The 22,118-nt window shown below is 45.5% G+C and overlaps 1 long non-coding RNA gene across 1 annotated transcript; it reads left to right on the forward strand.

Moving 5' to 3' along the window:
* Positions 1-16,907: 16,907 nt before the first annotated feature.
* LOC119801972 lies at positions 16,908-21,711 on the forward strand. Its single transcript, XR_005283325.1, has 2 exons — positions 16,908-18,015; positions 21,589-21,711. It is a non-coding gene; the product is annotated as an uncharacterized LOC119801972 (long non-coding RNA).
* Positions 21,712-22,118: the final 407 nt, after the last annotated feature.

Here is a 22,118-nt window from a genome sequence, read left to right on the forward strand (position 1 = left end):
GGGGGAGTTTAGTTCTTTCTTGCCTTTTTTTTCTTTTCTTTTCTTTTTTTGGTTTTGGCTTTTTTCTAAAAAAAAAAAAAAAAAAGCAAAATTGCAAAGTCCTGGGCCAAGGCGAGGCCGAGAGCAAAGGGGGGGGGGGGGGTTGTGGAGAGGCCGAGCGGACTAGCAGCTCAAGCTACAGCTCCAAGATGAAAAAAGATTTTAAAGCCTCTGATCCAGCGAGAAGAGTTTAAAGCAATTGCCGAGTTTTATAGCACCCGTGACGTCAGACTCAAATGGGAAATTGACTGGCACTCTCCTCCAATGGGAGGCGGCGAAAGCGGCTGCTATTAGCATAATAGTATAGAAACAAGGAAACTTTTCGGAGCTGTCAATCACAGCCCAATCAGCTGACTGTCAGCTGGGACAGACTGCTTTAACCCTTGCGGCGCCGCTACTCGTCGCAGTCAGGGAGTAACATACCCCACCCCAGCCCCGCGCGAAGTTTAGTGCACCAGGGGGACAGAGTTTGCTAAACGGGCGGCTGAATCCGGGCAGGGACCTGGGAGGTACGGTTTTGCTTTTCTTCGGAGCTCGAGAGAGGCCTGCCCTGCTGAGCCGCAACTCTGGCGCTGCAGAGATCCGCCTGAATGCTCCTGTCCCTTGCCGGTCCAGCACCCTGACAAGGTGCTTTTATTCGTCTTGCAGATTTTGCTTTTTGATTCGCCTTCAGCATCCTCCGTGGCTGTTGGGGGGCGAGGAGGGGGAGGGGTTACGTTCCTTTACAGAATCTGATGCTCCCGGGCCCAACTTGGCTCAACTCTTTGTCCCTCTCCTAGTGAGGTGATCAGATGGGGGCGCCAAGGGTGCGGGCACCCAGAATGCGCGCCGGCGCACGGTGGCGCCCTGCACTGGTTTGGATTTCGCGGGGAGAAGAAAGCCTGCATGACTCTCTTGAAAAACAAAAACATAGGGGGCTAAGTGTTTGGGGACGTTCTATATAATGACTAGCCCACTGGTATCTTTTGGCCCTTGGAGAGAGTGATTGGGCGGCTTTGCCAGTAAGTTGATTCCCGGACGCTGGGTCAGTCGGGACTCAGCTCTGAGGCTCCTGACTCAGGCTGGGAGTTTAGCTTCTGAGAATCATATTCATCTTCCTTCAGTCTTCTCGCCTCCCTTCTTTGCCCCCCCTCCCCGCCCAAGTCTTTTCTCTGCCGCTTTGCTATCCATCCACCATCCTTTCCATTCGTGAAACTTGAACCGTGCTTGAGACCCGCCTCCCCCACCAATGCCATCTTCACCATTATGAAATCCGACCCTGTTTATCAGGGTCCTGGGCGCCCCTTTGCCCTCTCATCTGGTTTAATTATTGGGATTTGGTGATCAAGTGGGGGGAACAATACCTCAGAGCCTTCCCTCACTTTCCTTCAAGGGTTAAATTTTAATACTGCTTTCTTCTCTGAAACAGTCCGGAAACCCAGAGTGGGGGTGGGGTAGTGTTGCCCCCTCCCGTTACAAATATTAATAACCGGTTCCGTTTCTAGACTGATTTCTCCAAAAGTTATGCAAAAATTTGGGGAGAGGCAGGGAAAGAAACAAAAAAAGAAAAGAAACTAACTACTCTTTTCTAAGATTTTAAAGCGATAGCAAGTCGAAAGAGCGTGAGATTGACGGGAAAGAAAGGTTGTCTGAAGGCCGCCAATATTGGAAGACGGGTTCACCCTGCTTGGAAATTGGGACTATAGATTTGCTTCGTATAAGGAAATGCATTTGGTGTTAATCGTATTTATTTTAACTCTATGCGGGATGTCTATAGAGGTGTACTACTAATAATAATAATAATAATCCGAAAAGCCTGCAAAAGAATCCGGAGTAAAAACTATTGTTGGATCGAGTTGGTTTTCACCTCAACAGCGCCACCTTTCGGCAAAGGTTAGTTGAAAATTAATCTGTTTTTGAGAAAAGTGCGAAGACACTGATTTTTCAGGCAAGAGGGGCAAAAGCTAGCAAGACCACAGTGGGAGACCCCAGTGTTGCAGGAAAGGGCCTACAGAAACTGCGAGTAGGTGCTGAAATCTTTTTCCCCTCTAATGGCCCACTTCGTTGCTTCGGAAGAGGTCCATAGACACAGTCCTTGGAGGATGTCATTTGAGCCGAGAGACCTGTGCCTGTTAATGCCGTGTAACAGGGCCCAGGCTCTTGCAAATCACCAGGAAGGAGTTTTAACGGGTTTTGTAGCAATAACAATAGAATTAAAGTTCCTTGTAATTCAATGGTATGAAACGCTTCTCTCATAAGCAAAGCTATTGCAGTGGTATAAAACCGTTCATTTAAAAAGTAATTCTCAGGAAAGCCTGACTTCTGACACTTAAGTCATATATTAAGCCATCTTCGTGAACACTGTACCTAAGTGTGGTCTTAACCCCCTACCCCCATAGCATTTTTTCTGTTTCCAAAATGGCTTTAGGGGTCACTCAAAGGCTTGGGACACAAGATTAGACCATTGTTAATTTCTCATCGGCAAACTCTGCACCCCTACTGGTAGACACCCAGGGAAAGACGTAGAGACTATCTTCATTCTAAAGGGCCTGCTCTGTTGGTATTTTCTAGACACTGTTTCTGGAGTGACTGTTTATAAGGGTGGTTTCGGTTTAGAGGAGTGCTTTGTTGGGGTGGTGTGAACTCTGTTTAGTTCCACTTTGGGGGAGAAAGAGTGAAGACTATGTCAATATTTATGTGACCAGAAAGACGTCTGGCTTGGCTTCCCTCCTCCCAACAATATTCCACATCCCAGTAATGAAGCTAAGGATGGCAGCAATATACTCAAAGAAAGCCAGTGTTTAAATACCAGCAACGCTGTGCTGGTTAGCCATGGGTTTTCAGGTCGTTCTAAAAATCGTTTAGCCATATATGCCTGATGGTTTATGTTTCTAAGTAAAATACAAATATGTGTCCTTAGGAAGAATTCAGCTTTATGTTAACTTTTAGGATTTGGGCATCAAAAATTTTTTTTAAAAATTTTGTTAAAATTCTTGTTAAAATCTGTAAAGCATAATCCCTGCCCCCCCCCCTCAAAAAGGAATGTTTTGGGCCAGTGGCAGGAGACTGCTATATTTATAAATAAACATCATTTTATGAACAAAAATTGCTGATGTTGGACTCCATGCCTATAGCTACACCGGCCAACATACCCAATTGTCACAATTATATACCATTTCTAGACATTCCCACTTTTCATTTGAAAAGAAAGAGAGAGAGACAGAGAGAGACAGAGAACGAGAGATGGAGAGAGAGACGGAAGAGATCAGAAAGATGGATAGACGGAGAGAGACGGAGAGAGAGGTCAAACATGTTGTTTAAAGACATGTAACTGGAGGGCATTTGCACTTAGGTGCCATTTTTGCCCCTCTGCATTGTTCAGTGATGCGCAGGAGGCGTCTAAACATTTACAGTGTGCTGTTAGCAGCATTTCTCTGATAACAATTGCAAGCCTCATTTTAATTTTAGTCCCATTCAGGTTCCTGATTCCCCACAATTATAGCAGGCCACAGTGCTGGCGACTCCTTTGCTAGCACTGTTTATTTTTCTTCTAGCCAATCTAATCCAAATACAATATGACCCCCCCTCACTCTCGTATATACTTTAGTAATCTCTGCTAGCTATAGACAGGGATTTAGAAACTGCACGTTTGTCATGACAGACCAATTCAAACTGGTAGCATTAAAGTTTCTGAAAGCCATGAATATTTATATAATGGTCTGGGTGGGAAGGAGGACATCGGACTGGTCATTCGAGGAGACCTGGAAACATCAGAGAGAGTAGCCATATGCTGAGTCAATCAATCTACATACAACTTCATGAGAACAGGGATGGAGATGTAGACGGTCTGTCATGTCTAAATTGCAAATATCGTAGGCTAAAAGGACCATACTTTTCCTCATCACAAGTTACTACCCCTCAGACATGTCTTGTTTCAATCAGACATCCAGAATCTAAAGTGAACAGGGTGTATGTAGCTCGACACTTCCGAGGGCTTTGTTTTCGTGCGAGCCGGTTTTACGGTGCTGAACTAGCCAGTGTCCACTAAATCTCGGTAGGAAACCGACTCCATTGATCTGCAAGAGTTCTGGAGAGGACTGAAGTGATGAGGGCTTACTCGGTTCCTAGGTCTGGTGTTAGATAAATCCTTTTAGCCGTCTTCACTTAGCAGGGTAAGTAAATCACAGACTGCTGTTAGCAGATTCATGGGAGAAAAATTAATAGAATCAGACGAGATAATCTGATAAGGGTAAAATTGTCTGAGGAGAAACAGTCTTGGCTTGCATCGGAGGGCGAGAAACACACAACAGTCTGATTACGAAGAGTTGTTATGAATAGGTGAGTTATGGGCTAAATAATCATCAGAGCAATTCAGTCTTTATTAATTTTTCTCTCTTTAAGCAATTCACAGTTGTAAGTTAGAGCTATTCTCTTTGAAGCACATCTTTATAATTTTTATTAGAGGTAATTTATTATTGCGTTACCTGTATTTACTTCATAATTGAACATTTTGCATTCAAATTTATGTAATGCATTATGCCAGAGAATATATTTCTGCCTGATTTGCATAAATAGTCACTTCATGAATTACTAAACAAAGTTTATCTTTAAAATAATTAGGTTTTCTTTTTATTACTAGCGGACACAAACATATGTACAATAATTCAGACCTTTTTTTTTTTTTCTCTAGTGCCGTTGGCGAAAGCGAAGGGTAGACTAATGAGACTCCCAGGCTTCCTTCCAAGGCTAACACTCATATGGGGGACTGTGCGGACAGGGCGGGAGAATGGCAGAAAGGTTCTCGGCTCTTCAAACAATGCTAAGGTTATTTATTGGAGGGACCGGCTCACAGAAAGCATGGGTTCTCAGCAACAGAGAATATCGTCATGTCCTCCTGCCTGGGAGGGTGAGGACTGGGAAAGCAAAGTTAGTAGTCATGACAGAGATCAGGGACTCAGCTCCTATGTCGTTTGTTGTTTTTTGCCTCTTCAGACTTCTTCCTTGGAATATCTGCACACAGCTTCCGGTTGGTGGTTAATCTGAGCTGTGGAAAACTCTGCTGTTCCCCGGGGCCGATGCAGAGGCTTTTGCTCTTCTCTCCTCCTTTTCTGCACCCCTGTGGACCCCGGCGTGGCCTGGCGATGGAGGCTTTAATTTAATAAATTGCTTTGGGGACATCACGACTACTGGAATGAAAGTGTTTCTTTGGGTTTAAGACGGTGGGCAGAGATGTAAAACGCTGGAGCTCATCTCCCCGCTCTTGACATTCCAAATTAAACAGATTTCCACACTTGACTCTCTTTTGCCCTTTCTTTTGTCAAGGCACAGCCATTTCCTTAGATTTTTCCCCCCGTTTTTTTTTTTTTTTTTTTTTTTTTTTTTTTTTTTTTTTTTTTTTTTTTTTTTTTTTTTTTCAATTAGAGACTGCTTGTTCTCCGTCCTTGCATTTCCATCCCTTTTGATTCAATTCTCGCTTATATGGGGAAGGGAGGAATTTAGCTCCAAAGCCCTTCAGCCCTTCAAAGATTTTATTGTCTTCAACCTAAAAGTGAATTTTTAAAGGAGCAGGGGGCAAAGGGGACTGTATAGATGCATCACGATAAGAAGAATCTTCAGGCAGCCCATGCCTTCTTGGCTAGTTATTCAGGACACCTTAGCGGCGGGGTCAGTCGTGTGAAGCGCTGTTCAACTGGTCATAGGGTGCTGCTAAGCCTTGTTCCAGAAGCATCTAAAAGCCATCAGCCTAGAAGCGCAATGCAGTTCTAGCCTATGCCAAATGGGATTAGACGCACTAATCTTGTTCCGATGGAGTTTGGCTGGGGCCTGAGGCAAGGGGGTCCTTTCCAGTTCTGTTTGTATTGTTGTTGTTCCTCTGGTGCCGGTCATGTGGTGCCCTGGAGCTTTCTCTTACGCTGGTTCTGTGAAGGCACCAGAGGGTTCCTCGTCTCCACTCAGATAATAACTAAAGTTAGATTGATAGGTAGGTCCTATCATGCTTTATTTATCTCTTCTCTGCCTCTGCCGCAATTCTCTGTTGACTAAGTGTGTAAGTAGAAATAAGACAGTGCACAAAAGAGCCGCTAGCCTTCATTTCCACCTCCGGCTGTGGATCTTGTTTGTGGGCGCCAGCCTCTGTCACAGTTAGGGTATTGGAGTCTTGGCTTTACAGAATGGAATCACAGCGTGGACATGGGTCCTTCTTGGTGTTCTCTTCAGAATGCATTGGCACGGATCCCAAAGCGGACTCCGGGTGCCACTCTGTTCGAAAGTAGAATTCACCTGACTGAATCCCACTGGAGGCCAAGGTGTTTAACCCTTTTCCCATGGGTAGAGCAGATGTGCTGCCAGAGGCTGCTGTGGCCCCCAGAAACAACCATGTGAGCTTTTTATCCAAACCAGAAGAAAAGAAAGGAATATTAATTTAGCATGAGTCATAACTGCTACCATAGTGGTGTAGGCAGAAAGATTGTTGTTGTTGTTGTTGTTATTATTATTATTATTATTGAGAAGGATCCATTGAACCCAAAGTGCCCAGGACCCTCCAGGAGTCCACATGCAATTCCAACGTGTCCGAGCATGCTCACGGTCTGTCAACTTTGTCTTCTAATCCTGCCCATCCATTTTTTTTCAAGAGTTTTCTGAAGTCGTGAAAATGCTGACTATTGGGCCAGCAAGATTGGCTCAGTGGGTAAAAGTACTTGCTATCCGGCCTGAGTTCTTAAGTTCAATCCACAGAACTCACTGTGGAAAGAAAGGACCGACTCTCAAAGAGCAATCTTCTGGCCCTCCATGGGTAAGCTGGGCATGTGCATGCCCATATGCCACCGCACCATGTCACACACTCTCTCTCTTCTCACACACACATGCATGCACACACACACATATTAAATAAAAAAAATTTAAAATGCTTTGTGTTTTCTCTTTTATGCATAGGGTCAACTCCCTTTCTATATATTCATTTTGACTGTATACTCGTGTGATACTGCAGGGGTCTTGGGGAAATCAACACCTGTCCCCTGCTTTTTCGCTTCTGTCTAACAGGCTGCTAGCATTTGTACCTCTGTCTGTTTTGCTTTTAAGGGCCATGCCCCCTGGTTGGCCCAATCTCCCAGGTAGGACCATATGATCGTTGCTGCCCTCTGAGGGCTCAAGTCCCAGAGTTAAGCCCAGTTGCTTAGGCTGTCTTCCCATCACCCAGCAAGTGGGATACTCAGCCTCCCTGGTCAGAGCATGCCTGCCCATAGCACTTCTCAAGCTTCTCCATCAGACATGCAACTCCAGGGATTGGTAGCACATGTGTGGTGATTGACATCAGGCCCCTGGTCCACTTCTCACATCTCCATGTGTCCCTTCACATGCTCATAGTTTTTGACCCTACACACAGAAATGAACAGCAGTTCCGGAAGGCCCCCCTCTTCTTCACTTCAGCCTTTTTCTTGCTTCCCCTCGCTCTTTTGGATAAGAATGTGTGTTTGACTAGTCTTAATTTGCTTCCCAGCTTTGAGTCAGCTTGCAAATTGAGATTCATGTTTGCTTGTTTTTTTAATGACTTAGCCTGTCTGAACCAGATCATTATACCCCCCGCGTGTCGGAGACTGTGCCCAGGAAATGTCTGGTACAGCCTGGGGACACTGGAGAGCTGTACAAATGGTTGTTTCTTCTCTCTAAGGTTTCTTCTAACTCTGTTGAAATGCCATCACTGAAGGGCCAAAGTCCTGCGCTTCCCAGGAGAGACTGTTCCTCCCTAATCCCTTAGTAACTGCAAAAGTGATCCATCGGGTCATTCAAATTCCTTAGTGGGGGCATTTTAAAACTGGCGCAGCTTGTTTGGATAATTATGGATGTGTGTGTGTGTGTGTGTGTGTGTGTACACATGTATCTGTCCAGATGCCTGTGAGTGGGTGTACAATGTTTGTATGGAGACTATAAGATAACATTAACTGTTATCCTTGGGTGTCATGAGCTTTGTTTCTTCTTGCTGTTTGAGACAGGGAGTGTTTTAATTAAAAATTTTAGAAAATTTTTGGAGAATTTTATGGTGTGAATACTGTATTTATATTATTTTCTCTTTTCCTCTCCTCTTTGCAACTCTTCCTATGTCCGCTTCTTCTTAAGTGCCATGTCCTCTTATTCTTAATTATTGTTGTTTTACACACGCACACACAACACACACTTACACACACACAAACATACACACAAACAACACCTGCTGAGATAATTTACTATTGTTCGCATATATCTGTATTTAGACTCACTGCATGGGAACTGGAAACTGAGCAGGGACTCAAACCCCGGAGAAGACTGATTTCCCCTCTCAGCTTCATTAATTGTCTACAGGATTTATTATTGGGCTTGGCATCTTGCCAGGCAGGCTAGACTGGCAGGCCAGTGAGCCCCGGAAATGCATCTGTCTCCCACCAAGCATGTGCTATTGTGCATGGATTTTTTTTTAAATGTGAGTTTGGGGGAAATCACACTCAGGTCCTCAGCCTGGCATGGCAGGCACTTTACCAAGTGAGCTATCATCCCAGCCCCATTGTGATGACTTTATTCAGTTGCTCCATCTGGGTGTCAGACATGTATCTTGCTGATAGAGTCTAAAATGACTTCTGCTTTGGATGGCGTAGGTAAAACTTTCTACTGGAGCATAGATCGCGATATGGTAACCTCCACATTTCACAGCAGCCTGAGTCTTCCTAGTCAAAATCCACAGCGTTTGTCTGAGATTGGGATCCCCAAGACTAATAGCAAACAGCTAAACCCTGGAAGAGCTCTGGGCGGGTGACACAGCTCACTGGAGATCCGTTTCTCCTCTCTGGTTTTGCTTTTGCTTAGATCACCAGCTTTCCTGCTTTTTCCTGATGCCAATTTTGAGGGCTGGAGGCTCCAAGGCATTTTCTGGAACAGAAGCGCTCTGAGTGTCACGTGCCTGCCTTTAATGCAGCTTGTCTCTCTGCTGGTCTCTTAAAGGAACCTAAATGTGCAGTTTTTGCAAAAACCTCCCCTCTGAGGCTCATACTTCCCCCTCCTTTTCAGAGAGAGCAGCAAACAGTCCGTAGGTTATTTATGACCTATGTCTGACTTGTGCCCAAGAGAGTTTGGCACACGTTGGTCAGCAGACCTGGCCCTGGATCCTTCGGGTCCAGGAGAATGGAGGGGACTCTTCAGAGACCTGTGCCTTTGATCTCAAGGAGTAGTGAAGCAGGGACAAGATATGATTGGTTGCTCTGATCATGAGGCAGTGATCTAGCAAGCTAGGGTGCAGAAGGAGTTGCGGAGAGCAAGGGACACTGTCTCCAAGGTCAGTGTTCACGTTGTATGCCTTCCTGTTTGCCTTCTTCTAGCTCCTCGTTTGGGGTACAAAAGGACTAGATTGGCTAAGAATTATACTGGGTGATACTGTTGGGCATATCCCCATTCTAGGTCCCCAGAGCTCATTGTGAGACAGGTAACCATAATGATCATCCATAAACAGGATGAACCACCGCAGAATGTCCATAGGTGACAATGACCGAGTCAGACAGACTCTTTGAAGTCACCATCTAGGTGGGGTCTGAATGGCAGGACCACACCTCATGAATCTCCAAGCGGATAAGCAGCTTACTTATGCAGATATTATTCTGAACATTGGGCAGTACTGGGGCACCCAGGAACCTCAAGGAGTCCTATGGATCACCAGCCGGTTACTTCTTAGACCTGGGTGAATGTCTTGATTTGGCACCAGGGAAACACAGGTGGAAATCCTGCTTTTCTAGGGCTGAGAAGCCTACCTAGAATCCCAATAATCCTGGGGCAAGTGTCTTACCTGAGCATCAGTATCTCCCTCAATCAGAGGTAGACAGGAGCTTTATGAGTATGACATACGTAGGTACCAAGTGCTTGGCATTTTGCCTCCTGTGTGGGGTAAGCACAGGAGAGCATACTGTCTCAGTGTGTACCAGGGACTGCATGCATTCAGTTCCCAGCATGGGCTTTCAGAGTACCTAGAGCTTATAAAAAAGCCCACCTCCCCTCTCCCTTTCCCCTACCCTCTCTCTCCTGAACCTCAGGGTCTCCCACACCTAGAATTCTGAGTGCTCTACCTTTCTTGCCTGCAGTCCTAATTACTGGCTCATCTACATCTTTCCTCAGATCTTAGGGTTTCTATAAGAAAGAAGCCTTATCAAGTCCTTTTGAATAGTGCCTCTCAAGACAGGCCAGACACACAGGGAAGACTCTGGCCTTGAGTCATGATGGTGTCTTGTTAGCTTCTTAACCCCATGAGCACCTGGAACCCTAGTTATCAGAGCAACTCTTGTCTCTTCTTTTCATGGAACCACTGTAAGTGCTTGGTATACAGCAAGCGCTCAAGATATGCTTATCAAGTGAGTGACTTATCAAATGATCACTCTGATCTTGCATCAAAGAATCTAGTCAGAATGTTCCAGGAAAGACAACTTGGATAACTACAGGGTGGCCAACCACTCTGTCACAAGACAATTTTCATGTTCGCCTCCCACCAGTCTAACTGGCCCGTACCTCCGTCACCAGGGTACTTCTTTGGTTCCTTGCATAGCCTACATCTTTCCAGGGTGGAATAAGCTGGAAAGTATGATGGAGATGCCCAGGTCCAGGAGCCAAGACAGAATACAGTCCATCTTGCTGGCATGCATGGCTGGGTGCACGGAGGGATATGCTGAAGCATCTGGGTATAAGTAAGGTGCATGCTGATAGGAGGGCTCCGCTCCAACTTTGCGTCATAGCTGCTTCCCTGGGGCTTCAAGGCACAGACACGGTTTTGTAAGACTTCTTTTGTAATACCAGGCCTGTCCCCATTTCAACATGCCCAGATCCTGCCCATTCCTCCAGGCACGGCTCATGGGCAGTGTTGCACCCAAAGCTCTTAGCATCTGCCATGCTTTTGATAAAGGCGAACACCGTAACCGCCATCTTGGCTCCTGTAGGTTCCCCCAGGATGCTAGCTCTGACCCTTTCAAGAGTCACACAACATGGCTCTCGGAAGTAGCACAGAAACACAGCCAGGCAGGGATGTGGTTTTTGGTATGTGACCTTTCGTCTTCTCTGGGTCTCCCTACATATAAAGCAATGCTATGCAACCATCAGACTGCATGGGTTGTCTGCATCAAAGACCTCATAGGATCCAAAGCTCTAGGGACAGAGATGAACTTGGGGGCTGACTGGGTACAGAGCATCATGTGTTATCATTGGAACTGGCTTCTCTCCATCTATGTGAGCTCCTGGAAAGACAACCTTCATGTGATCAAGATGGCTAGGGCCACTCTGACCCTAAGCCCTCTAAAACTGGGGTCGGGAGTGAGGAGAGGCCTCAGTCAGGGTCATCAAAGCCATGGTTTGGGTGCCAACAGGCTGGCTCATTTGTTGGCTCATTTGCACATCTCTGAGCCTGACCCCATGGCAAAGTGATGGCATTGTCAGACTGGTTCAGACTTGGACTCAGAAAGTGAGAGGGTCAGGAACCTGGGGAACGATCTGAGCTTTACTCAGGGAGCCAGGGGAACTGTATTCTAAGTGAATCTGATGGAGCCAGCCACCAAATTAAAACATTACTAACAGCCAACGGGTATCTGATACTCACCAGGCCTTGACCTCGGTTTGAAACTCATTGGATAGTCATAATAGCTCTATATTTATGTCAATACTGCTCCCTGCTAACCATCTGAACCAAAGACAAGCGGGAGGTACTCCCTGGTTTCCCTGTAGGACCCCCAAGAGGGCTTTTCTGACATCAGGTGATGAGTGAATGGTGGCAGTTCTGATCCAGACAGGGCTGCAAAGTTCACACTCTAAAACCCTCGGTAATCTATCGTAAGGAGACAGTCAAGAAGCAGATAGTGAAGCTGGCGTCAAACATGACCCGACGTGACCGTGTGCAGTGTAGACTCATGTAAATAGTTGTAATAGTTTATGAGATGATACAGTAAGAGGTCATGGTCATCCCATGGCTGGCAGTGGTAAGTGGTCCATCACAGTATGGGGCTTTGAGAGGTGCCCAGTGAGTGTTGGCCAGCTGACCAAATGATTTGTTTCACGTGCACAGCAATGAGTTCCTTTGATATGAGATCATTGTTCCGGCTACCACAAGACATTATTGTAACAGTCCCTGTGTGACTTTCTGCCTTCCCAGAAAAGCAAAGGACTCAAGGAGTGCGGTAGAAGGAAGAGCTCAAATGCAGGCACTTCCTTTAAATGATGGTCCCTGTGTAAGGATGTCAGGTTGACCCTGTGCCACTGCCACTGCCTTCCTGGATGCCTCGTGGTGGGAAAGGGAGAAACAGCGTGAAGGAAACACAGAGATTTTAATCCCTCTCTCTCTCTCTTTGTAAGAATGTTCTTCATCTTTTGGGGAGTTTGCTGAAACTTCCCCAACTTGGTATCTGTGCCACACAAACATGTTTTGTTCTGCCAGTTGGGTTTGGCTGAGCACTGAGGTGCAAAGGGGGCAGGGAGTTCAGCCAGTGATGTGCTAGCCATGCAAGTGTGAGCATCTGCGCTCGATCCCAGAACTCATACAGAAAGCTGCATCTGGTTCTCTGCTCATGGAATCCCGGCCCTGGATTCCAGCAGGGAGACCTGGATCTCTGCAGCATGAAGGACAGTGAGGCTAGCCTGCTAGGTGAACTGTAGGTTAGCGCGAGTCCCTGTTTCAAATAAGATGGATGATGCCCGAGGAGCAGTATCCATGTTGTTGACCTCTGGCCGCCATAGGAAGGTACAACACTGAATGCACATATATCCACTGATGTGCTAACATGAACATGGACACTATGCACGTGCGCATTGCGCATGTACAACAACCACACACACACACAACTTTGCTTTTTATGTATCAATGGGTTGGTGATCTCTTCCCCTATCCAAGGTACAAATATCAAGGTAATAAATAATGCTACACTTCTTCACCACTTCTTCAACTTCTCTCCTGGCCCTCATCTCGGAGTTGAGTATGATTGTGAGGCCCTTAACCAAAGCATCAGAGTCATTATAGAATTGCTTCTGAAATCAGGTTCCCATCGAATCAGAATTGCTGACATCTCCCTCCGCCATCCTAGTGCGTAATCCTTGCGTGATTATAAGTCCCTATAGGTGACTCAGAGTACAGTCATTAGTGCAACGCCCACCAACTTTATTGGAATTTACCGTCAGAGAGGTCTGTTCCCCAAAACTGAGCTGCAAGGAGCTGCAGTGCCGGTCCTTCTTGGCTGTTGCACAAGCCCGTGCATTTTGTTTGCTTTGGAATGACATCCCAAACGTGTACGCCAGCATGTTGTTTGCTGTCCGGTTTTCTATGTCTCAGGGAAGCGGGGTTCGGGATAAAGTTATTTGAAAGAGGACCTAAATGTCTAGAAATGGTCCCTCTGTTGACAGCATCTGTGTCTTTCCAATAGCATCAGGGTGCTCTGTGTAGTGAGAAGGATGCTGCCACTAAGCCATGATGAAAATGCAGGAGATGGAGAAGCAAGTCCATAATAATTCAAACTAGGAATCTGGGAAATGGCCTAAAATATATGTTCTAGTTGCTACGACAGATAAATGGTCTAGAGAGGAAGAGGGACTGATGGATTACAGGGGAGCAGTCGTGGACTAAAGAAGACGTCCTTTTAGGTCCGAGAGAAGGACCTCGGACACAGAAAAGATGCAGCAGTGGTTTGGAAGTGACTCGTTGAGAGAGAGGAGGGGCAGAAAATCAGCCTTCCTTTGATGTTGCTTTACTTTCTTCCGTTCCAGTGATTCATCGGCATCCCAGATCCAGAAATGCTAGCAGGAAAGCACTAGAAATCAAGTCAGTGAGTTGCAGCTGTCCACCATTCTGAATGACATAATGAATTCTCAAGAACTCACACTTCATCCCCACATTGAATACAAACCATCTCTCTTTCAGTGCGCTGCATTGTGTGTGATAACCCACCCATTAGTTACTTAGCTGCCTCTGGTGATCAAATGATGACGTCATCATTCGCATACAGGATAGCGAGCACTGAGATTTCAGGTACCCACTGGGGGTTCTGGAATGTTTCTCCCTGTAGATACTGATGCAGGTGCTCCAGAGGCTCCTGTACCCTACACCTCATCTGTTATCAAAGTCTGTAGTTATTCTAGCAGCGATACCCTGCAGACCCCAGATGCTTCCCTGGCAGGTGCATCTTAGCCCATCCTCCTCTTGTCAGACTGACAGACTCCTTTACTTCTGGGAGAAGTTCACCCTGGAGAGATCTTCTTGTGAGTTCATTGCTAAGCCAAGTGGCTGACACACCTCCGCTTTGTTCAGTGGTGACGCTCTGGTTTGGCACTTGTGACTGACCATACAGCGTGGCTAAAAATGCATCTCAGTATTTAAAATGCTGGGGCGAAGGGTCCAATGTAGTTGTAAGCAACTGCCTGGGCAGATGCGGGGTTCCTTTCTTTCCCAGTTTCTCCCAGGCCTAGAAGCCAGGAGTCTCACATTCTTTCAACCTCCCCATCTTACATGAGTTTCGTGTGCTCTCTCTCTCTCTGTAGGTATGTGTGTCAGTGTGTTTCACTTGGTGTAATTTTACCAAATTGTGTCTACCCCAGTCAAAACCCAAAGCCTTTCTGGGTCTTGGTTCCTGCTAATTCTCTCCACAGCTGCCCCTTTACTCCTTATCTCCACACTCCCTGAGTGACTGGATCAGGATCTCCGGTTTGATGTCTGCGTCCTTGTCCCAGCTGAATCAGATCCCAGGCCCCAGAAAGGCCCCACATGACTAGGAATAGGTTGGAATTCTCTCAGAGGAATGAGTGGGAGATTCAGAACTCTTTCTAGAAAGATTCTGTTGCTAAGGGAAGAACAATATCCAAGGCACAAAGCACCAAGGATGCAGGTCATGGGGCCTTTTCCTCCACAGAGCATGGAGAAGACCCAGGGAATAAGGAGGCCTTCACATCGTCATGAAAAGTCACTGCTTCAGGGAAAGCACAGCCTCCTGTGCGAAGTCAGAGAGGAGTGCCACCCATCTGGTTCTGACTCCTTCTGCATTATTTGTCTATGAGGATAGGCTTTTGAGGTTAGGGGTTCATCATGAACTTATCACAGGCTTTCTTGACACCAGGCCTCTCTTATAGAAGTTATCTTCCCTTGAAACTGATAAAGACTCCACCCACAGTGGAATCATACTACATATCAGGCCAGCAATGTAGGTGTAGGTGAGCAAGGAACTGGGGACACTCAATGTAAGAGTCAGGCTTCTCATCTCTAGACTATTTAGTGATGAACCTTGAAATAAGGTCTCATGCACAGTTCCCTGGCCCCGCTCTTGGGTTCCCACCTACTAACTGCAGAGTTTTCAGAGACTTTCTAGAGTCACACTGTCCCTCTTGTGCATTTTCATGTGCTTGCTCTATGCACAAAGCCACCCAGGAGACTCTAGAGTACCAACACTTTGAAGATCAAACAATAGTCAAGTCTGACAGTTAATGCTGAGTTCATCCCAAGTCTCAGACATGCAAAGGAGTGACATGTGAGTGTGTTGTTGAGATCACAGCTCACATCTTCACCAACTGGCAGCTTGGTGTATGTAATGCTTTGTGATAGTCTAAAGAAAAGGGGTTAAAAAGGCTTTCATCTCTGTATCATTTCATCTGCTCATCTATACGCACATCCACCCACCCATTTGGTCTCTTGTCTTTCTATTCATGTCTATTCATTTGTCCATTGATCCATCCATCCATCCATCCATCCATCCATCCATCCATCCTTCCATCTATCCACTCACCTATCCATCTACCTGTCCATTCACCTGCTCACCTGCCTGCCTCCCTGCCTGCCTATCCACCCATTCGTTCCTCAATCCATCCATCCTTCCATCCATCCACTCACCTATCCCTCGGATCCTTTGTCTGTCTTTCTGTCCCCCCATCAATCCATTAGTCCATCCACCTACCCAATCATTACTATATGCAGAATTTAGAAACACTGTAAATAGCTCCACAGAAATGTGAAAAATGACATCAGGGCAAGAGTAGCTATTGAACTTCTTTGAAATATATAATTATATATTTATATATAATATATAATATATATAATTATATATTATATATTATTATATATTATACATTATACATCATACATTATTATATAATATATATAATATATAATATATAATTAATATATAATATATAATAATTTCTAGGCACACCTTTTTACCTCTTGGAAATAAAAGAACTAGCCCTTTAGAATATATGTGGAGTGGGTTCTTAGTGAAACCTTCCAAAGTAGTGTTATTTCATTCCTTTGTTAAATAAAACATTATCTTGAAAATTTGAACAGAAAGTTAAGCTATTGTGGATATGTTCCCCCATGCCCAAAGTCAGTTACATTTTGTGGTGGTGTTTTTCAAAAGTGAAACTCTCATGTGATATGCATGCATGCATGCATGCATGTATGTATAGACATTTACATACACACATATAATTTTCCTGATACTCTAATTGCCAAATTATTGAATTACTGTCATTGCCCCATCTCACCTATGGAATAATACAGTCTCCTGGGGCCTCTTCTGAGCACTCCTAAGGCTTGACAATGATACTCACATATCAGTGATGAAAGAACAGGTCAGTGGCTCATTCTCCATGAGCTTTCTATCTTTCCATGAGAACCATTTGGAGTGAAATCTTTCATTCTCATAAAGGTGTAAAGATGTATTCTGAACCCATCCCAGAGGGCACTGTGCACCCCTAAAACAGTTGTCATATGAGCTGTTGATGGACACCCCCAACATCTTCACTCTTCTGATCTGCAGCTAGTAGGGATGACATCCCGCTTGCTGGTCACCCGACTCCTTCCCATGTTGTGAGCTATTCTAACTGCAAATGCCTTTACTGCTGAGTTCTTACCTGTGTAGGTTTAACCCAGCCGTCTTCTATTACAGGGCAGGATGCTAGGAAGAGGAAAGCAGGGATGCAGAGCCAGGGAAGAGTGAAGTCAGGGATTAGCCCTGTGCTCACACTGGGTTCTATGGAGACAGAGACACGGGGGGAGTCCACGAGGCACTGAAACAGCTGGGTCTGTGCGATGCACTGTGCTTCACAGTTTATGGGAGGATGAGCCAGGAAAGGCTAGGGCTAAGGGCGTGTGTCCCTAAATAAGTTACAGAATCAAATAGCCCTGACACGCATTCAGCACCCAGGCTTCCCGCAGCTTGGGAGAGACAGTGCTTCTGTCTTGTCTTAACTGATCCTCTGATACTATAGATTTCTGCACAGATCTATGTACTGGATCCAATGCTCATATGGCCCAGGAATGATGCTACATCATATAATCCTAACACATAGGAAGCGAGGGTAGGAGGATTATGAGTTCAAGGTCATCTTTGGATATACAGTGAGTTTGAGGTTAGCCAAGGGACTCAGAAAACCATCCCAAACAAAACGAACAAGAACAAACAAAGAAACAAACAAAACTGACTCCCCAGGGACTTTCAGGAAGAATTCTTCCATCTCTCCAGGCGTTTCTTGCTTATCAGAACAATTTTGGCATTTTGTTGAAGGGGGTCACAAAACCTTCTCAACTAGAAGTCTACCATCTGCCCATCCATTCACATTTTTTTTTTCAAAACTGTTTTTTAAATTTTTCATGACAGAGTGTGGCAGCTTCTGGCACAGGAGAGACATTCAAACCAGCAACTCTGACTCTCTCTCCTGATTTGCGTCTTGGGAAATTCCAAGATACCTGCAGGACTATTATCCCTACCATGGAAGCTGTTCATTTGGATGGAGTCATATGTTCATCTGTGGTTTGTTATTATAGATACTGACTTCTGTCTAATTCCTTTGAAATGTCTTCTAGGAAAGAACATCCCTTGCCCACACCCTGGTCCAGGTCAAGATCCAAGATCCCCCAACTTTGGGCCTATATTCTCTCCTGCCATCTGCATGGCCTCATTGTAAGCCACTGTGAGATGTGACTTCCTTATGTGTGGCATGAGTGGCCCACATCTCGGGGAGCCCCCGTAGCAGGTAAGATACATGCAGAGCCCCGCACCTGTGTGCTCTGCAGATACGACCACTGCTGTTGTTATTAATCCGGAACTTTTAGGTGGGGATTCATAGAAACACGTGACTCATCTTGTTTTGCTTCAGAGAACCGGAAGTTGAAGCCTGCTCCACAGAGGAAGTTTTGTGGTTTAGAAAGGGAGAGAAAATTATATACCCAAATGACCTCTCCCCCGCAACTGTTGTGCAGCACATAAAACTAATTAGCCAGGCCCTGACTGGGTTGAAGTTGGAATTTAAAGGGGCAAGTTGCTCAGCGGGGATATGTCAGTCCACACTGTAGACTTTATGGGATTCTCTACATTATTTGCTCTCAGTTACTTTTTGTATTAAATGTGTTAAGTTTTCACACGGGATGGCTTGGCAGCCAGCTCCCTTTGTGGTCTCTCACAAGCAGCCAGGAAGTTGGGTGTTAGGCCTGGGATGAGAGGCATCATGGTTCAGGGTTCTTCTCTGTTTGCATCCACTGTGCATTTTCCTGAACTGGGAGGCAGAACTCACACCGCCACCACTGGGAACCATGGTGGGACACCTGCTAAAGTGGAGACCGCAAAGGTCCCATGAAAGGAGTACACACGCTGAGTCTCTAAGGGACGTGCAAGGGAGTGTTGTGTGGCGAGGAACCTGGGGCTCAGATCAGCTTGTGGTGAGCATCCACCCACACCAAGGAGTCAAGATGACTAGGCTGTGTGAGGGCGGCAGTACAGGTTTCAAAAACAAAGCCTGCCTCCTCAGTGACAGGCCTGCTGGGAAACCAAGGCCAGTGACTATGTCTGGTTGAAGCCAGATCTGCCCCAAACCACCATTTTTTTTTTTTGCATGGTGGGAGTTGAGGGCTAACCTCAACTCTGCAAAATCCCAAGAGATTAACCCCAGTTAACTCTTGTGTAGACTTGGTGGTGTTCTTGAGACAGGGTTTCACTATGGAGCCCAGGTTCAGATGTATTCTACACACCAGGCTGGCCTCTCACCCACAGATGTCGCCTGCCTCTGCCTCCTAAGTGCTGGGATTAAAGGGGAGCGCGACCACATCTGGCTTGTGCAGACCTTCTGATGTTGGAAGATGAAGGAAATCCTAATCCACCTCACTTGCTTTACTTCTGCACACTCACCTCCGATGCCTGGCTTATGCAGGCGCTGTAGTCTGGTGAATGCAGGTAGCAGCATGCATTGCTGTCATGCAACCACCTCTCAGCCTTCCCATACAAGCCAAGAGAGAGAAGAAAATTCAGTGGAGAAGGAAGAATGAAGTAATGGAGCTGGGGAAATGGCTCAGCTGGTAAAGGTGATTGTTGTCAAGCCAAACCACCTGAGTTCAATTTTTGAGCTCCACATGGACCAAAGAGTGAACCAAATCCAAAATTTGTCTTTGGACACACACACACACACACACACACACACACACTATGTAAAATTAAAAATAATTGGAGTAAAGGAAGCAACTGGTTATTGAAGACAGAACCTAATTAGGACATCAAATCTGGAGCCATTCCCTGACCCTCATCTACAGATGTCCACTGAAAGAGATAAAAACTTCATTGTGCGAGTTCCATGAACCATATGCTATCTTACTTGAATCCAAGAACGTTCTAAATCACTAGGCTCCTCCAAAGTCCTTCGGCCTTTGCCCCCAGGCCCCCCAATGTTTTTCTATCACTTCTCATAGCTCCTTTACAGAGTTAATTAATAACTATTATGTGTTTCTCTGTAGATCTGCAAGTCCTTTTAGGGCATGAATGGTGTCTTACCATCACATTCCCAAATGGCACAGTAGCAAAGACAGTACTGAATGAATGGATAGATGGATGAATAAACTAATGAGTAGATGGATTGATGAATGGATAAAAGGACGGATGAATAGATGGATGGGTAAATGGATGGATGAATGCATGAATGAGTGAATGAATGAGCAAATGGATGAATGAATGAGGTCAATAATTTGGAAAACTAGACACCGCAGAGGCTATAAGGAGGCATAGACCCTGTGTAGTTTTTGGATTTCAGGGAAACTTCCTCATCTCGAGATCAATTTCTGCTCTAGCCTTGAAGACTCTTATGAAGACCAAACCATGCTCACTCTCCATCACTATAATTGAAAACAGATTAAACTCTCTCCTCCCCCAAAAGATGACACAAGGAAAACTTGACATCTCCTTATGATGAATTACGTGTCCCTGGGTCTTTCTTCATTTTTTTTTTTTTTGCGATTTTCATTTTTCATCAGCACAAAAGAATGTTCTTTTCATTTTTGATTTTACCAGAAGTCATACTTGTGTGGATGAAGAGGTCAGATAAGTTTCTCAGTAAAGGAAACAGGGCACTTCTCTTTCTGTACATTGAAGACTGCCCAGGGAAGCCAGCTGCCACAACACACCACACCCTTTCCACTAGAAACTGAAATTTTGAGACTTCATGGGCCTGAAACTAATTGTTTTGTCAGTATCCTTGGGGTCAAAGGCCACAGTTTTCTGGCCACGGAGATTGGAAATGTTGACACAAAGGAAACAGGTTTAAATTTTCTTTACAAAGCAACCTCATCTCCCAAGTTTTATTTCCCATTCAGTTGGAAGCAAACTGTCACAGAGGATAGCGATTCAAGAAGAAGCATTGTCAGGATGACGTTAAGTCAGATGCCTTCATCATTTCTTTCCTCTCCTTTTCTTTAAGAGATAGCTCCGAGGCTATGAGATAGCTCAGTGGGTAGAAGTGCTTGCTGCACAGGCAGGAGGACCTGAGTTCAAATTCCTAACACTCACAAGGCAAACGGGGCATGCAAACCACTTGGGGTTGGATACAGGATTCACTGGGGCTTACTGGCTGCCAATAAGAGACCCCCATCTTAGGAGGATAAGGGGAAGACTGAGACAGGAAATACCTGATGTTCTGGACTTTACACTAGTATATGAGGGAGTGCACAGCCGCACTCACACACACACACACACACACACACACACACACACCACACATACATACACAGACCACACAAAAAAGGCATCCTTATTAGCATGTAAGTCAGAAACCACCAGACACACCCATTTGAAGAGTATAATTGTGTGGTCCATTAATACATTCCCAAAGCTGAGAGCCATGGCCTCTGTGCCAATCTGGAACATTCTCATCATTCCCACTAAAACCTCCCTATCTATTGGGGGTCACTTCTGTGGTGACCACCAATCAACTTCTTTTTCTCTGCAGATGCACTGGTTAGGGACATTTCTAGGAATGGACTCACATACCCCCTAGCCCTCTGTGATGGGTCTCTGTCTGACATCTTAAGAGATTTGCTCCTGTTGTAACTCTTCATTCTTTCCAATGGTTAACAATATTCTCCTCTCTATGTGCACCCTGTGGTAGTCTCAGTGAGAAATGTCCCACAAACTCTTGAGCATTTGGAACCTTGGTCCCCTGATGGTGACACAATTTGGGGCAGTTTTGGAAGTATGGTCTTGTGGGAGGAAGCGTGTCATAGGGGGCGAGCTTTAAGAGTTTAAACCCTCAAACCACTCTCAGTTAACTCTCTGTGCTTTGTGTTTGCAGTTGAAGATGTGAGCTCCCAGCAACCTGTTCCAGCCAACTGCCGCACCTATTGCTGTCTGTCTTGCTGTCCTAGTCACCACAGACTCTGGAACCATAAGCCAAAATAAACGATGTCTTCACTCAGTTGCTTCTGCCTTAGAGTTCTAGCACAGCATGAGGAAATTAACTAATCCACACCTCAGCTTGTTTATTCTTTCAGTTTTGGGGTCCTGGAGATTGATCTCGGAGCCCCACATAAGCTCTGCACATGCTCTCCCACAGAGGCATACCACTAAACTATCTGTTTCCTTCTTGGTGGACTTATAGGTTATACCTACATTTTGTCTACCGGGAACCATGCTGTTGAGCGTGCTCATGCGCTAACTTTTGGGTGACTGTATTTTCCTTTCTCTTGGATATATAGCCATAGGAGAATCACTGGCTTACATCGTAAGACACAGTTCAGTCACCAAAGGAAGGATACAGGGTTCCTATAGTCTCCTGGAACCTTATAATGGCTCCCTAATTGTTCTCCTCTCCACTCTTGTTCT

The sequence above is a fragment of the Arvicola amphibius genome, chromosome 15, assembly GCF_903992535.2.
Source record: "Arvicola amphibius chromosome 15, mArvAmp1.2, whole genome shotgun sequence".
Classification (NCBI taxonomy): Eukaryota; Metazoa; Chordata; class Mammalia; order Rodentia; family Cricetidae; genus Arvicola; species Arvicola amphibius.